This window comes from Pinus tabuliformis, chromosome 9, assembly GCF_031772625.1.
Source record: "Pinus tabuliformis cultivar Carrire ecotype Pingquan chromosome 9, CPIR1, whole genome shotgun sequence".
Taxonomy (NCBI): domain Eukaryota; kingdom Viridiplantae; phylum Streptophyta; class Pinopsida; order Pinales; family Pinaceae; genus Pinus; species Pinus tabuliformis.
This window is the reverse complement of record NC_142307.1, coordinates 370,950,579-370,963,818: the sequence shown is the minus strand read 5'-3', so window position 1 is coordinate 370,963,818 and position 13,240 is coordinate 370,950,579.

Here is a 13,240-nt window from a genome sequence, read left to right as displayed (position 1 = left end):
CTAATTAAAATATACTATAAATTTTTATAATTGTCCAGTTAGACACACCAACAAGTTTTAGGATATTTTAGGGCCTTGGATTAGGTGAGTGGAGAGATAACTCTCCAAGGCCATTTAAACTATCAAACATAGGATTCTGAATAGTGAGTGAAAATCAAATAGCATTAGGGAGAATAGGGAAGCTCTGGATCTAGGAGTTAAGCACGACGGTTTTTGAAGATAGGGAAGAGAGATACCCCCTCTCCTACTTGTTGGATCTAACCTCAAGACGGTTCCGCTTGGATTCTGGTATGAGTTGGTAACCTTAGTTGCTACTCCTAGGGATCTACACAGGTGGCTGCGGAGGGGAATCCCATGGCACCTAAGGTCGATGTTGTATCACTCTCAACGGTACTACTGGAGGGCACCCTTGCGAAGCTTGGGGGCTTGCACCGGTGTAGGCTATTGTTAGGAGGTCAGCGTAACTTCCTCTGTTATCCTAGACTATCTTAGGAAGGCGCCTTACTTCACTTTCTTGTATTTTGGTGTTCAGTCCTCATCACCCGGAGCGGAAATTCTCGAAAGTTGTTTGACTGGTTGATATATTTTAGGGACTTTTTTAGTGTGTGCTCTGTGCTCCTAGTCGGCCTAGCTTTCAATTTTTTGAGTCTTTAGCTATATCTTAATAAAAAATTCAAAGTGGCTAACCGATCACCTAGATGGTCTCGAAGACTTCATGGTCTTTCACCACCAAGTTTAGAGCCTTCTCCTAGAAGGTGCAGAGGTAATACTGCTAATGGGTTTCAACTTGTGGCAGCTGATGCATCGGGGATTGATCCTCCTCTCGGGGGCATTAGTGTTCAGAATAGGCCTGGTACTTCTACAGAACAAGAGAGGAACACTCCAATTCTTTCTCGAGTTCTCTTTAAGATGGAAAATAACATAGAAGTAGAAGAACTCACAGAGTCGTTAGCGGCTCCAAATTCTCCTCTACCTTCTAGTTATCCAGAAGTATTATGATACGTTGGGACTCTGATGCATAGACCGTCAAGTCTAGGTCACACTACACACTTACCATCAATGATGACTACTGGAAGCATGGATTCCATTACAAGTGCTACAACTATGCAGACTCCAATATCAGTACAAGGGGGAGGAACTATTTCCATCCCCTCTGCATCTTTATTTGGGTCCTTTGCTAGCACATCTTTTGTTGGGCCTACCTCCATTCCTTCTACGAGTGGAAATTCCCAAGCCAATGCTTTTAGTACTGGATTCTTCCCATTTGGCACCCATTCACAGGGTATTCCATCAGTTCCATTTAGTGCCTCCACATCCATGATGGGTGGATCGGCTTCATTCCAGGGTTCTCCTTTCGAAAGCGGTCTCATACCACATTCCAACCCGACAGTAGGATATATGTCTTTTTCTTCTATAGGACAAGGCAGTAATCCTTTCCAAGGTTGGACTAACCCTGCGGTTAGTGGCATGGGAACTGGGAATCCATTTTTTGGCCAACAAGGGAATGGGCCGTGCTCCACAGTTAGTTCGTTTCAAAGTATTCCTCCCTTAGCTACTGCTTGGAATCCTTATCATGGGTTATCAACTCCTTATAATCCTTTAGGAGGAAGCTTCGCTGGTCATGGAGGTTTTGCGGCCAAAGTTGGTCAAACTCCGAGTTTTACTGCATCACAAGGATTTCCTTTTGGTTCAGCTGGTTCTACTGGATACTTCGGGTAGCCTGGTGCCTTTCAAAATCGAGGCCAATCTTTTCAAAACTTTGGGACCTCTGCCCAATCAGGGTGGAACCCCCAAGGTCCTCCTAGGAATCCTTTTCTAGCAACTTTTAACTTGGCAGATCTCACAAAATTAACAAACGAACCAATCAAGTACAACCCGGCTTGGCCTTCGGTCCCAACCAAACTCCCTTCTGACATTCCAAAATTTGAAGGGTAGGGCGGTGAAGACCCAGGCGACCATGTAACCACATTCCATTTGTGGTGCTCATCAAACTTCCTTATTGATGACTCGATTATGTTGAGACTTTTTCAACGCACCTTGACTGGTAATGTGGCCAAGTGGTATATAGAGCTGCCAGGGGGTAGCTTTACATCTTTCACGGATTTAGCTAATATTTTCTTAAACCATTTCCAGTTGCTCATCCATTATGATGCCATAACTGAACTTCTGGCCAATTTCCATCACGACACGACAACTCATATTTCTGAACATATTCAGGAATGGAGACGGAGAAAGAGGCTCATTAAAGCCGAGATTCCTCCAAAATACCATCTCGAATGGTTTTTGAAATCTTTACAACCTAAAAGCTCTAAGGATGTCTCCATGTCTAGAGTCTATTATGAGGAGCAAGCTATTTTAAGGGCCCAACAATTAGAATTGATTTACTCTCAGTCTGGGATCTTACAAAAAATATTGCCAGATGCTCCTGGGTCTAAGGTCAATATAGCCAAGTCGAAGCCAGGTCCTCATGCAGATGGTATCATTGGATCAATAGACACAAATGCAAGTGAACTTGCTGAGCCAATTGCAACAGTTGTATTTGCAAACTGCTCCTAACAACCAAGTCGCATCATCTAACCCTTCGTCTTCCCAACCCTCTTCAGTCAATTTCGTCCAATCTACCAACCCCAAAGGAAATCAAAATTCTAATGGGAAGAAGAAAGGACGAGGTAAGAAAAAGAGTCAATATGGGAAGACTGATGCAAATAATCCTGGCAATAATGCTGGTGGTGGTAGAAATGAGTCTAAAAAGAAAGTCAATTTTCCATGCAAGTTATGCAGTGGAGATCATTTAACTCATCTCTGCCCCAAGATTGAATAAGCTCAGCACTTGTTAGGGTAGCAAGGGACTTCTAGTTCTCAAGCTGTGTTAACCAACCCTTTTCCCCAAGGGCAACAACTTCTTGCTGGCACGAGTTCAAACCCTGGTACCTCCGCAGGGGACAATCATGAAGGGGAAAAGTCATCAAATGTTTTCATGATGGGTTCCAATGTCCACGTGGCCACTCAGTCACGTGATTAAGATGAAGCCAAAACTTCCAAGGACAAAACTGCTCCCGAAAATACCGACCTTCATATTGAGCGACCCCCTGTCGAGACTATACCACGGATACCGAAAGGTTCTACTAAATGCGTGACTATTAATCCTAATGCTAGGGCCGCCCATAATTACTCCATTGTTGAGGATCTAGCTCAGAGTCCGTGTGCCATATCCGCTTTAGAGGTTCTCCAGTCATGTCTAGATCAACGAAGTGCTTTACTTTCCGTGATTGGGGCAGTTGATCCAACTAACTCTTTAGTGCTCACTTTCGACATGTTAAATGTCAAAAAGCGACTCCCTCATCATATGGCTTTTCAAATAAAGTCTACATACTGGAAAATTAACATTTTTTGTACCATTATTGATGAATGAGCTTCCACGTGCGTCATGTCAATGTCATGCTGGAAGCCTATTGGATCACCTTCAACTGTTCCTTCACCTACCATCCTGACTGCATTTGATGGGAATTCTCATAAGCCACATATGATTATCCCGACCTTTCCCATATGTGTTGGGGGGAAGGTTGTTAATATTGAAGTAGAAGTCATTGATGCTAACCTGGACTACAATCTCCTCTTAGGAAGGAACTGGGTATACAAAATCGATGCCGTTGTTTCGACTCTATTTCAGGTCATTTGCTTTCCTCATGAAGGGAAAATCTTTAAGGTTGATTAATTGGATTATTGTCTAGTCGATCCTCAAGCAATCTCTGACTTTACTGTTCCTTTAGTGGATAACCCTCATCCACCTATGAGAATCTAGGAGTTGGGAAGTATTCCTCATTGATGGGTACCTTTGATTTTCCCTCTCCTATCGCTAGAATCAATGTCGTTTCATCATATAAGGAATCTCCTCGAGAAGAGTTCTTTTGAATTCATTATTTTTCGGACCCTTGGACCTTGCTTTCACCTACGAAAACATTAGCTGAAGGTCAAGTTAATGGAATGACATTCCCTATGTTTGCAGTTGAGCTTAGATATCAGTCTATCATTAACTCTGCAGACGACCACTCTACTCCTTTTTCTGAGGAGGAGCTAGATGGTGATGTGGCCCCTGCCTGGACCCTTGATTCTACCTCCACATTGGATTGCTTAGATATGGTTTTACCTTCTAAAGAAGCAATCCTAGGAGAAATGATGGGTATATATCGACCTTTAGAAGAATTACACCATTGTCCATATTTTCTTCCTCCATTGCAAGAAGTAGAGTCTAGGTTCTCCGAGCTCTTTACTAGTGATGTTTGTACGGTATCAAATCCTTTGGCTCCAGCACACTTTCATGCTGAAGGTAACATGTCTGTGATTTCAAAAATGATACCTATAAACATCTCTACGAACCCTAATGTGATCAAGAATATCTTCATCGGAATCGAATGTTCCTCTAAAGAAATTCAAGTTTACACCAACCTTTTCAAGGAATTTCGAGATGTATTCGCTTGGTCTTATGAAGAAATGCCTGGCATTGATCCATCTATAGTCCAGCATGAGATCAAGATGTATGAAATTTCCAAACTGGTTCGTCAAAGGCTTCAGCCGATTAATCCTAGGAAAGTAGTAGCCATTAAAGCTGAAGTAGAGAAGCTGCTCAAGGCGGGTTTCATATACTCTGTTCCTCTTACCGATTGGGTTTCTAATCCAATCCTTGTGGATAAAAAGCAAGGAACAATCTGAGTATGCATCAACTTTAGAGACCTAAATAAGGCCTATCCAAAAGATAATTACCCCACACCATTCATCGATCAGATTATTGACGAGTGTGCTGGTAATGAGATTTTCTCCTTCATGGATGGTTTTTCCGGTTATAATCAGATCTCTATCCATCTTGAAGATCAACATAAGATAGCTTTTATATGTCCCTAGGGTACCTTTGCATACAAAAATATGCCTTTTGGTCTTAAAAATGTTGGAGACACTTTCCAGTGAGCCATGTCATATGCTTTCCATGACATTAAACATATCATCGAAGCATACTTGGATGATCTCGCTGCTAGTTCTCGAAAGAGAACTGATCACACTAGTCATCTTTGATTTGTTTTTGAGCTACGTCATTTTTATAAAATCCAGTTGAATCCCAACAAGTGCATTTTCGCGGTTACGTCCAGTCGGTTATTAGGGTTCATCATGTCAAATGAAGGGATTCGGGTTGATCCCTTCAAGGTTGAGGAAATAATTCAGTTGCCTCCTCCAGCCTCAATTCGACAACTTCAAAGTCTTCAAGGGAAGGCTAATTTCCTAAGACGGTTTATAGCAAACTACTGAGATCACTAAAGGGTTTATGAATTTGCTACACAAAGGAGTTCCATTTGTATGGGACGACTTTGCATAGTGATCATTCAATGCTTTGAAAAAGGCATTAGTCTCTGCCCCGCTTTTGAGTCCACCGGATTATGGTAGGGACTTCCTTTTATCTCTCGCTGCAGCGGAATCAACCATTAGTATGGTTCTCATTCAAGAGGACGATGTTCTCATGGAGCATGTGATTTATTATTTGAGTCGAGGCTTAATAGGTCTTGAACTTCGCTATTCTCCAGTCGAGAAGTTGGCTTTGGCAGCTGTCCATGCTATCCAGCGACTCCGTCATTATATCTTGCTACGCAAAACTTTTGTCAGCAACGGTCAATCCATTTCAATTTGTCCTTAGTAGGTGAGTGATTGGGGGCAAATATAATTGATGGATAGTTATTTTACAGGAATTTTATCTTGAGTTATTGTCCTCCAAGTCTAAGAAATCCATGGTTTTCGCTGAGGTAATTTCCGAGCTACCTTGTGGAGAGGATACTATTTATGAGGAAAGTTTTACTGACGAACATTTATTCCTCATCTCTTCACTTGACCCTTGGTATGGAGATATCATTGTCTGTCTCCAGACTTCGAAGTTTCCCTTTAGTTTCTCTAAGGATGAATGTCGGAAATTACGTCACCTAGCCAGGAACTGTGTTATCATAGGTGATACATTATATCGTTGAGGGATTGATTCAGTCCTTCAGTACTGTTTAACCTTAGAGGAAGCAGAGTCAATGATCAATGACTGCCACAGTGGAGCTTGTGGTGGTCATCTATCAGGGCTTGCTACAACCCATCATATCTTACGTGCCGGCTATTTTTGGCCTTCGCTCTTCGAAGACTATGTTGAAGTGGTCAAACTCTGTCACCCCTGTCAAATCTATACTCGAAAGATGCACACACATCCAACTCCCCTTTTTCCCGTTGTCACTGTTGACCCTTTTACTAATTGGAATATCTATTTTACAACTTGTAATCCACCTTCAACGGTGAGTCACAAGTACAATATCGTGGCTGTAGACTACTTTACGAAGTGGGCCGAGGCCATGCCCACTTATAAAAATGATAGTGAAATGGTAGCATTGTTCCTTTTTAATCAGATTATCTCAAGGTTTGGTATCTCGAGAGAGATTGTGACTGACCATGGCAGTCATTTCCAGAATCAACTAATGTCTGAATTGGCTCTCAAATTGGGTTTCCGGCAAGAACATTCATCTCATTATTATCCTCAGGCTAATGGACTGGTCGAGGTAGTCAACAAAACTCTTAAGACGATCCTGCAATGGACAATCGACAAAAATCAGTCCAATTGGCATCTTATGTTGTATCCAGCTCTTTGGGCATATCGAACCTCCGTGAAGACTGCTACTAGTTTTACACCTTTTCAGTTAGTTTATGGGATGGAATCTATCTTTCCTATCGAATGTGAAATTCCATATCTTAAGTTAGCTGTTGAGCTCCTTCCAGAGACTTTGAGTCTTGAAGAGTGCCTCCTGCACCTGGAACAACTCGATGAGCAGCGTCAAGATGCCACCACGATGAATGAGGCTCATAAGAAAAGGGTTAAAACGCAGTATGACAAAGTTGTCTGTTCTCAAATCTTTTCTGAAGGTGACCTTATCTTAGTCTATGACCAAGATAAGGACACCTTGGGGGCAAGCAAGTTTAAGCCTATGTGGTATGGTCCCTTTATTATTAAACAAGTTTTAGAAAAAGGGTCGTATGAGTTAATCAATTTTGAGGGAAACAAGTTGGCGGAGCCCTAAAACGAGCTCTACCTCAGGAAGTACTTTGCTTAAGTAGTAACTAGGCTATGGCTTTTTTGTACATTATGTATATTTGTACATATCTCATCAAGAGTTTTTGATATCAACAATTTTTGGTTTGCTGTGGCAGGTGTTGATGGATGACTTGGTCTATTTTGGATTCGTTGATGGTGCTAGTGGGCACACTCGGAATCTCGCTTCTGCAGCTTGGGTACCCTACTATCCAACTAGTCAATTGATGGTATCAAGGGGAGTATGCATTATTCCCACTTCAAATAATATGGCTGAGTATACTGCCGTCATTAATTTACTATCCGAGGCAATGTCTTATGGAATTGACTTGTTGGTAGTTTATCTTGGTTCACAATTGATAGTGCCACAATTGAATAACGTTTATCGAGCAAGGGATCCATGTTTATATCGCCAGTATTTAAGGGTGAGGTTGTTGCACAGATCATTTACTTATATTAATTATTTACACATTCCAAGATCTCATAATTGGTTAGCTGATTCTATCACTAATCAAGCATTAGACTAGCACATCAATCATTCATCAGAATAAAATCAAGCATCAAAAGGTCGAACTATATATATATATCATAAAACATCTTGAGTGTACCTAAGTCTATCCAAAAATATACCAAAATTGGGACTGAAATGCCCATAATCATGTCTAGTACATCTAGTGCCCCGGCTCAGGATGAGCAGCTAAGTAGGTAGCTATCACATTGGCCACACGCCTAAAAGTGCAGACCCAGTCACGTGGCATGCCAACGACATGACGTTGCATATCCTCAGGAAGATCCTCTACCGTCACCATCGGTACTCCATGAGTGAGTCTCACCAAGTGCCACTGGACTATGTGAAGTAGTCACTCTGTGTTTGCAGCTGCCTCTTCGGCTCCTCTGCCGTGATGTCTGTGCCATGGGAGATCATATGGTTGTACCGACCCAATATATGGAACATGATCATCATATTAGTCATTTGAATCCTATCAAAAACATTGTTCAAAATTCATTATTATATTTGAAAAATCCAAAAAAATTCATAAATAAAAAAAATACTTACCAATGTCACCCCATGCTGCAGTCGGTGGTAATACTAGATCAATATCTCCTCGGAAATCCAACCCAACATAAGGGTAGTCATCTATGGCGATGATCTGCTGATCCCACCAGGAAAAGAAGTCATCGTCAAATGCAGTCCGTGGCACATCCCCACCTCGTAGACGTTTCATCAGGTCGGCCCACCTTCCCATGCGTGGATCTCATGGGGTGTTGATGGAAACCGCTACCCTACGGTGGAGTGCAAGGACCCTCTCAAAAAAGAAAGAACACAAAATAGTCCCATATCCAAAGTTTTTGGTCTGTCCTCTCTTGATGGAAGTGAGCTGGCTTTTCAAGTTGGCCAGAAGAGGAGTACACTAGTCGAATACAGTGGTGAGATAGTCTACTGCCAAGCTCATGGTTAGCCATGATGCCTGGTGCAGAGAAGCTGATCCGTTCACTCTAGCTATGGTGAACAGGATTATCCTCAGCGATAAACTCTCCACATGTGTGATGAAAATCTGACTTCCAACCTTTTTTGGATGTCTCGGGCAATAGATATGTATGTAGTCCTCGATCGAGAGACTGCCTCATGTCTTGCCCCTGGAATGCACTACCTCTCCCCTTCGGGAGAGGCCTGTGCTGAAGTAAATGTCATCAACTTCGATCAGGCTGAGTGGCATCTGGTCAATCATAAATGCATCATCATTGATACTCCATTAATCAATGGGCATCTCAAGCAGACGTGTGTTTTCTTTCATATTTGGAAATTTGAAGAATTTTAGCAAACCACATCCCCGTAGGGCATTCAAAGCATTAGGATCGTTCATGACCTCATCATCCACTGCAGTATGCTCTCTTTCTCACCAAGTGACTAGCATCCTGAATAAAAAATGATTTTCAATCGTTAGTTTTTTGTTTAAAATGTTCACGGCGTATACGCGGGTCCCTTTGCACACAGTCACGTGTAGGGCCCGCATGTACGCAGGTTTCATATTGCCAACCCGCGTATACGCCGCGGTGAAATTTTTGACAAAGAATTCAATGTAAAACATAAATTAAAAGTTCTAAAACTAGTCACAATTGATTGCAAGTAAAGTATAAGAGTTACCTGGGGATTTTGGAAGAATCTGAATGGTTGAATTTGGTGTATGAAAAAATTGCTTCTTTTGCTCCACTTCTCTGCTCTCAAACTCAAATGGTGAAATTAGTGAGTCCAAAAAATCTTTTATAGGTTTTGAAAATGAAAAAAATTTTCAAAATTTTATTTTGTTTGGCCTCATGTAACTTTTAACTTGGGAGCTTGGAATGTCGAGAATGGCTTGATTTTCAGGACATTTTGGATGTTTTTTCGACGATTTCGAGACAGTTCCATGGCTGCTGACCCATCATGGCAGGTATCGTTTTCTCACTGGAATATAGGTTAGGGAAGCCATTTTTCCATTGCATTATGCATACTAGCCTCCATTTGTCAATACATTTTCCATAGGGTTGATCTCATCGTGTTATGGTTCGTAAGCCATCTTCACTCACCGATACTTTAAATCATGACACAATGGTAGAAGCCATCCTTTACATGGGAATCGTAGTTAGCACCTCACTGACATTTGTTGCCCATGCTGCTCTGATTTGAGTAGGCTTGGGAGTCCTCTGTAGTCCCGCCATGACCTATGCGATGAAGACTCATTCCTCTTTGCTTCTTCACTTTCGTTTTGGCCTTATACCCTAGAGGCTCCTTTGTGTTGAGTTGTACCACTACATTGCATTTTGACCATTTGCACCTTTGGGCCTTTAGCCGGCTTCATTTGGACTCATTTTTAAGCCAACTTTTAACCATGACAACTGCAAAATCAAACTTGCATACCTTTAACTTTTGCAACTTGACACACCTTGACCCGTGGAAGGAACACACCTTTGAGTGTCATGGACCAGTTTTCACCTCCCTGCATTGAGCATAGGAATGTTCCAATCCCAGGAACTAGATCATCTGTTTCACCAACACTCATTTCTTCCTCTATACTATAACATTATTTTATTCTTTTTCCCGCTTAAAAGAAAAAGAAAAAGAAATTATATATTCCAAAAAGAGCGGGAACGGGACAATATTTCCACTTATTGTTGGCAGCTAGAGTCAGTCATGTCGCCCTTGAACAAAGCACTCAAAGCAAAGTCTCCTCCATTTGGGCGGGATTTAGTTTGACTTACGTATGCCTTAAACTTGTTATTTAGTCAGTTCTCCCCCGATTGGTTATCTCTTCCAATCATATGGAGGGTTCGTTCATGCCTCCTACACAACGAGCTTATACAGAGCCATCATACGTTGCCACATAGTCACAATGAGTCATTCTTTTTTTCAAGGGAAGTTAGCTTGAGTCGGCCTCTCTATGGTGTCTCTTGACTCATTTTTCAGTTGGCCATCCCTGGTTGTCAGTATCATGTCTATCATCACATCAGCTATATTGGTCCTTTACTCATGCCGGTTTGAGAAGGTCCCTATTGACTTCTTGGTGGTGGGTCTAGTCCTTATCGACGACGACATCTTGCTCTGAGGACAGGCCTAGAACTGCACCCTGGCCCTATTTTCATTATTGACAGGTCACCTTGTGCACAACATTGATCAGTATCATGAGTCTTTGACTGAGTGGTTTCCCTTGTGTTCAACATCAGCTTACATTATCACACATTGGGATTCATGCAGTACCTTGGTTTCCATTTGACCCTATTGGTGGATACCTCGCCTCTGTGTCAGCTTTCATTATTGGTTGGTTCAGAGGGATTCGGTCGTGCGCTAGCCACATCTTGTGTACGTCAGAAACATACTTTGGTCAGGTTACTACATCTTTTTTGTCCGATTCCTTCCACATTATTGGCCGACAGGTTACACTCACGCTAGATTGATGAAGGATGCCTTAATACCTTCCTTCTAGCAGATCTTTCCCTATCGACTTCGACTCATTGCTCTGGGGCAAAGATCTAGAGTCAATTTGGCAGTGCCTTGGGGTTTGCAGTCATTAGTCGCAGATCCTTTGCTATTGACAGTGGAAAACCATCATTGTCTCTTGATTGATAGATTCTTACAGGTGTTCGACTCCAGCTCATCCATTCACACTTGTTAGATTGTACTGGGTACCTTGACACTCATTATCATTATCAGTGAGCAGTCTCATGTTTGTTAATGGTATACATCAATGACCGGTAATCAAACGATTTCTCACATGGTCGACTTCAGATCATTTATTCCCATGGTGTAGAAATGTACCACGGTGGTCGGTGAAGACCTCAAGTTGCATCAGCATGCATTGGTTCACTTGACAGTTGCTCCTATTGCTGCTAGTTGATACCACTCCACCTTATATGTTGCAGTCATTCATGGTGACATTCTATATGCTGGCACCTGAGTTTACAGTGTAGCACCATCCTATTCCATCATGTTCAGTTGGTACCTTTTGTGATCAGTGATCCGGTTTATTCTTTAGCATCATTGACATTCTTATATGTGATATTCAGACATGTACTAGTTCGATCATGATCAGATGATCCATTATGTATTTTCCAATTTGTTATACTTGTATGCTTAGTGGATCTGCTTGCACTTGATATGCGGACATGCTTTACTTTCTCTGAGCATGGGTATGCCTGCCTCAGACAGTGTTTCTTTTTTATCTCCTTTTGTGGCTTGGCAAGCTGAACTCTGGTGAAGTCCTTAGTTTTTCGTCAGATTTCCTTTCCATGTATTTGCTTAATACATTTCGGCCATCATGTTCCCCTTCTGACCTCATATATTAGGGGGCATATGTTATAGCTCCAAATCTCACTCTTGAGGTTTGTGATGCTGCACTCATGGCCTAGGGCAACCCCTCCTTCTAGACTTGGTCCAAAATTTAAAAAACAATGTTTTATTCCCTATACGCGACATTGCCATGAGCTAAATGCGTGTATACGCAGCTCTGTGTATACCCAACTCGTGTATATGTATTAAAACACTTGAAAAAATTAAATATCCTTAATTTTGGGTGAAGATCACGGATTTTACCTATTGATCACCTGTTAGTCCCTGTGGCCAAACTTTTCCCAACGAATTTCCAACTAAAAAACTACTTTGGGAGAAGTATAAATGGCTTCAATGGGAAGGCCTAAGGGAGAAGAGAAGAGAGAGAAAGGTTATTATGCTGAGATTTCCCTAACCAGGTCTGAAGATCCTAGTGCCTCCTGCCCTTCCCCCATTTACAGGAAACCCTTGTTTCCTTGTGTGATGATGTCTATCTACTACTTGTGATATCATGGAGTAAGTCATGGAAGGAGTTTGTTAAAGGCTTGAGACTGGACGAATCCGGAGGACGGTTCCACTTGGAGCCTGCGAAAGGACGAATTAGGTGAAATTATTCCTTTCTGTATTTTATTTTTCTATAATAAAAGAAACACTTGTCTTTGTTCTTGATATAAATCTTCTTCATGTTTATGATATCCATATTATGATTCATATATGAAAGGTTGTTTAATTACATAACTAGCTATCTTTTCAATATACTATGAAGATGATTTCTTTATAATGTTTAGTCCATATACTGCTGTACTTTCTGGAATTGATTATTTTGCAGGTTGAAGGAGCAAAAGGAACTCCAAGAAGGGTTTGGACCCTGGAAGGCTCTTCCCAAACGTAGGACCCTCAGGTACACCCCTTATCATTTAGTTTGCTTTTATTAGCATTATGGTTGTATGGAATGTGTGTTTCTTTGTATAGACAACCTCTGATCTACTAGGGTTTCAATCCAGAGACCCTAGGGGAATTGGTCCCTTAACAGAGCCTCGCTCTATTTATACAATCCCATGGTCCACGGACCATGAGTAGGTCTATCTAGCCGACATTACATTACAAAACTAGGGCGGACAATCCTATGACTCTATCATACTTTTGCACCTGGTGCCTGCAATTCGCAAAGCTTTACAGCAAGATTCGATGAAAACTTGGGCTTTGAGCCCCAAAACATGCCTTGGGGGGATTCCATGCCCAACAATCTCCTTCATCCTGTGTAACACTTCTCTCACACACTACTCTAACACACTGTTAGAACGGTGCAATCATCAAGGAACCTTACCTTGACTACA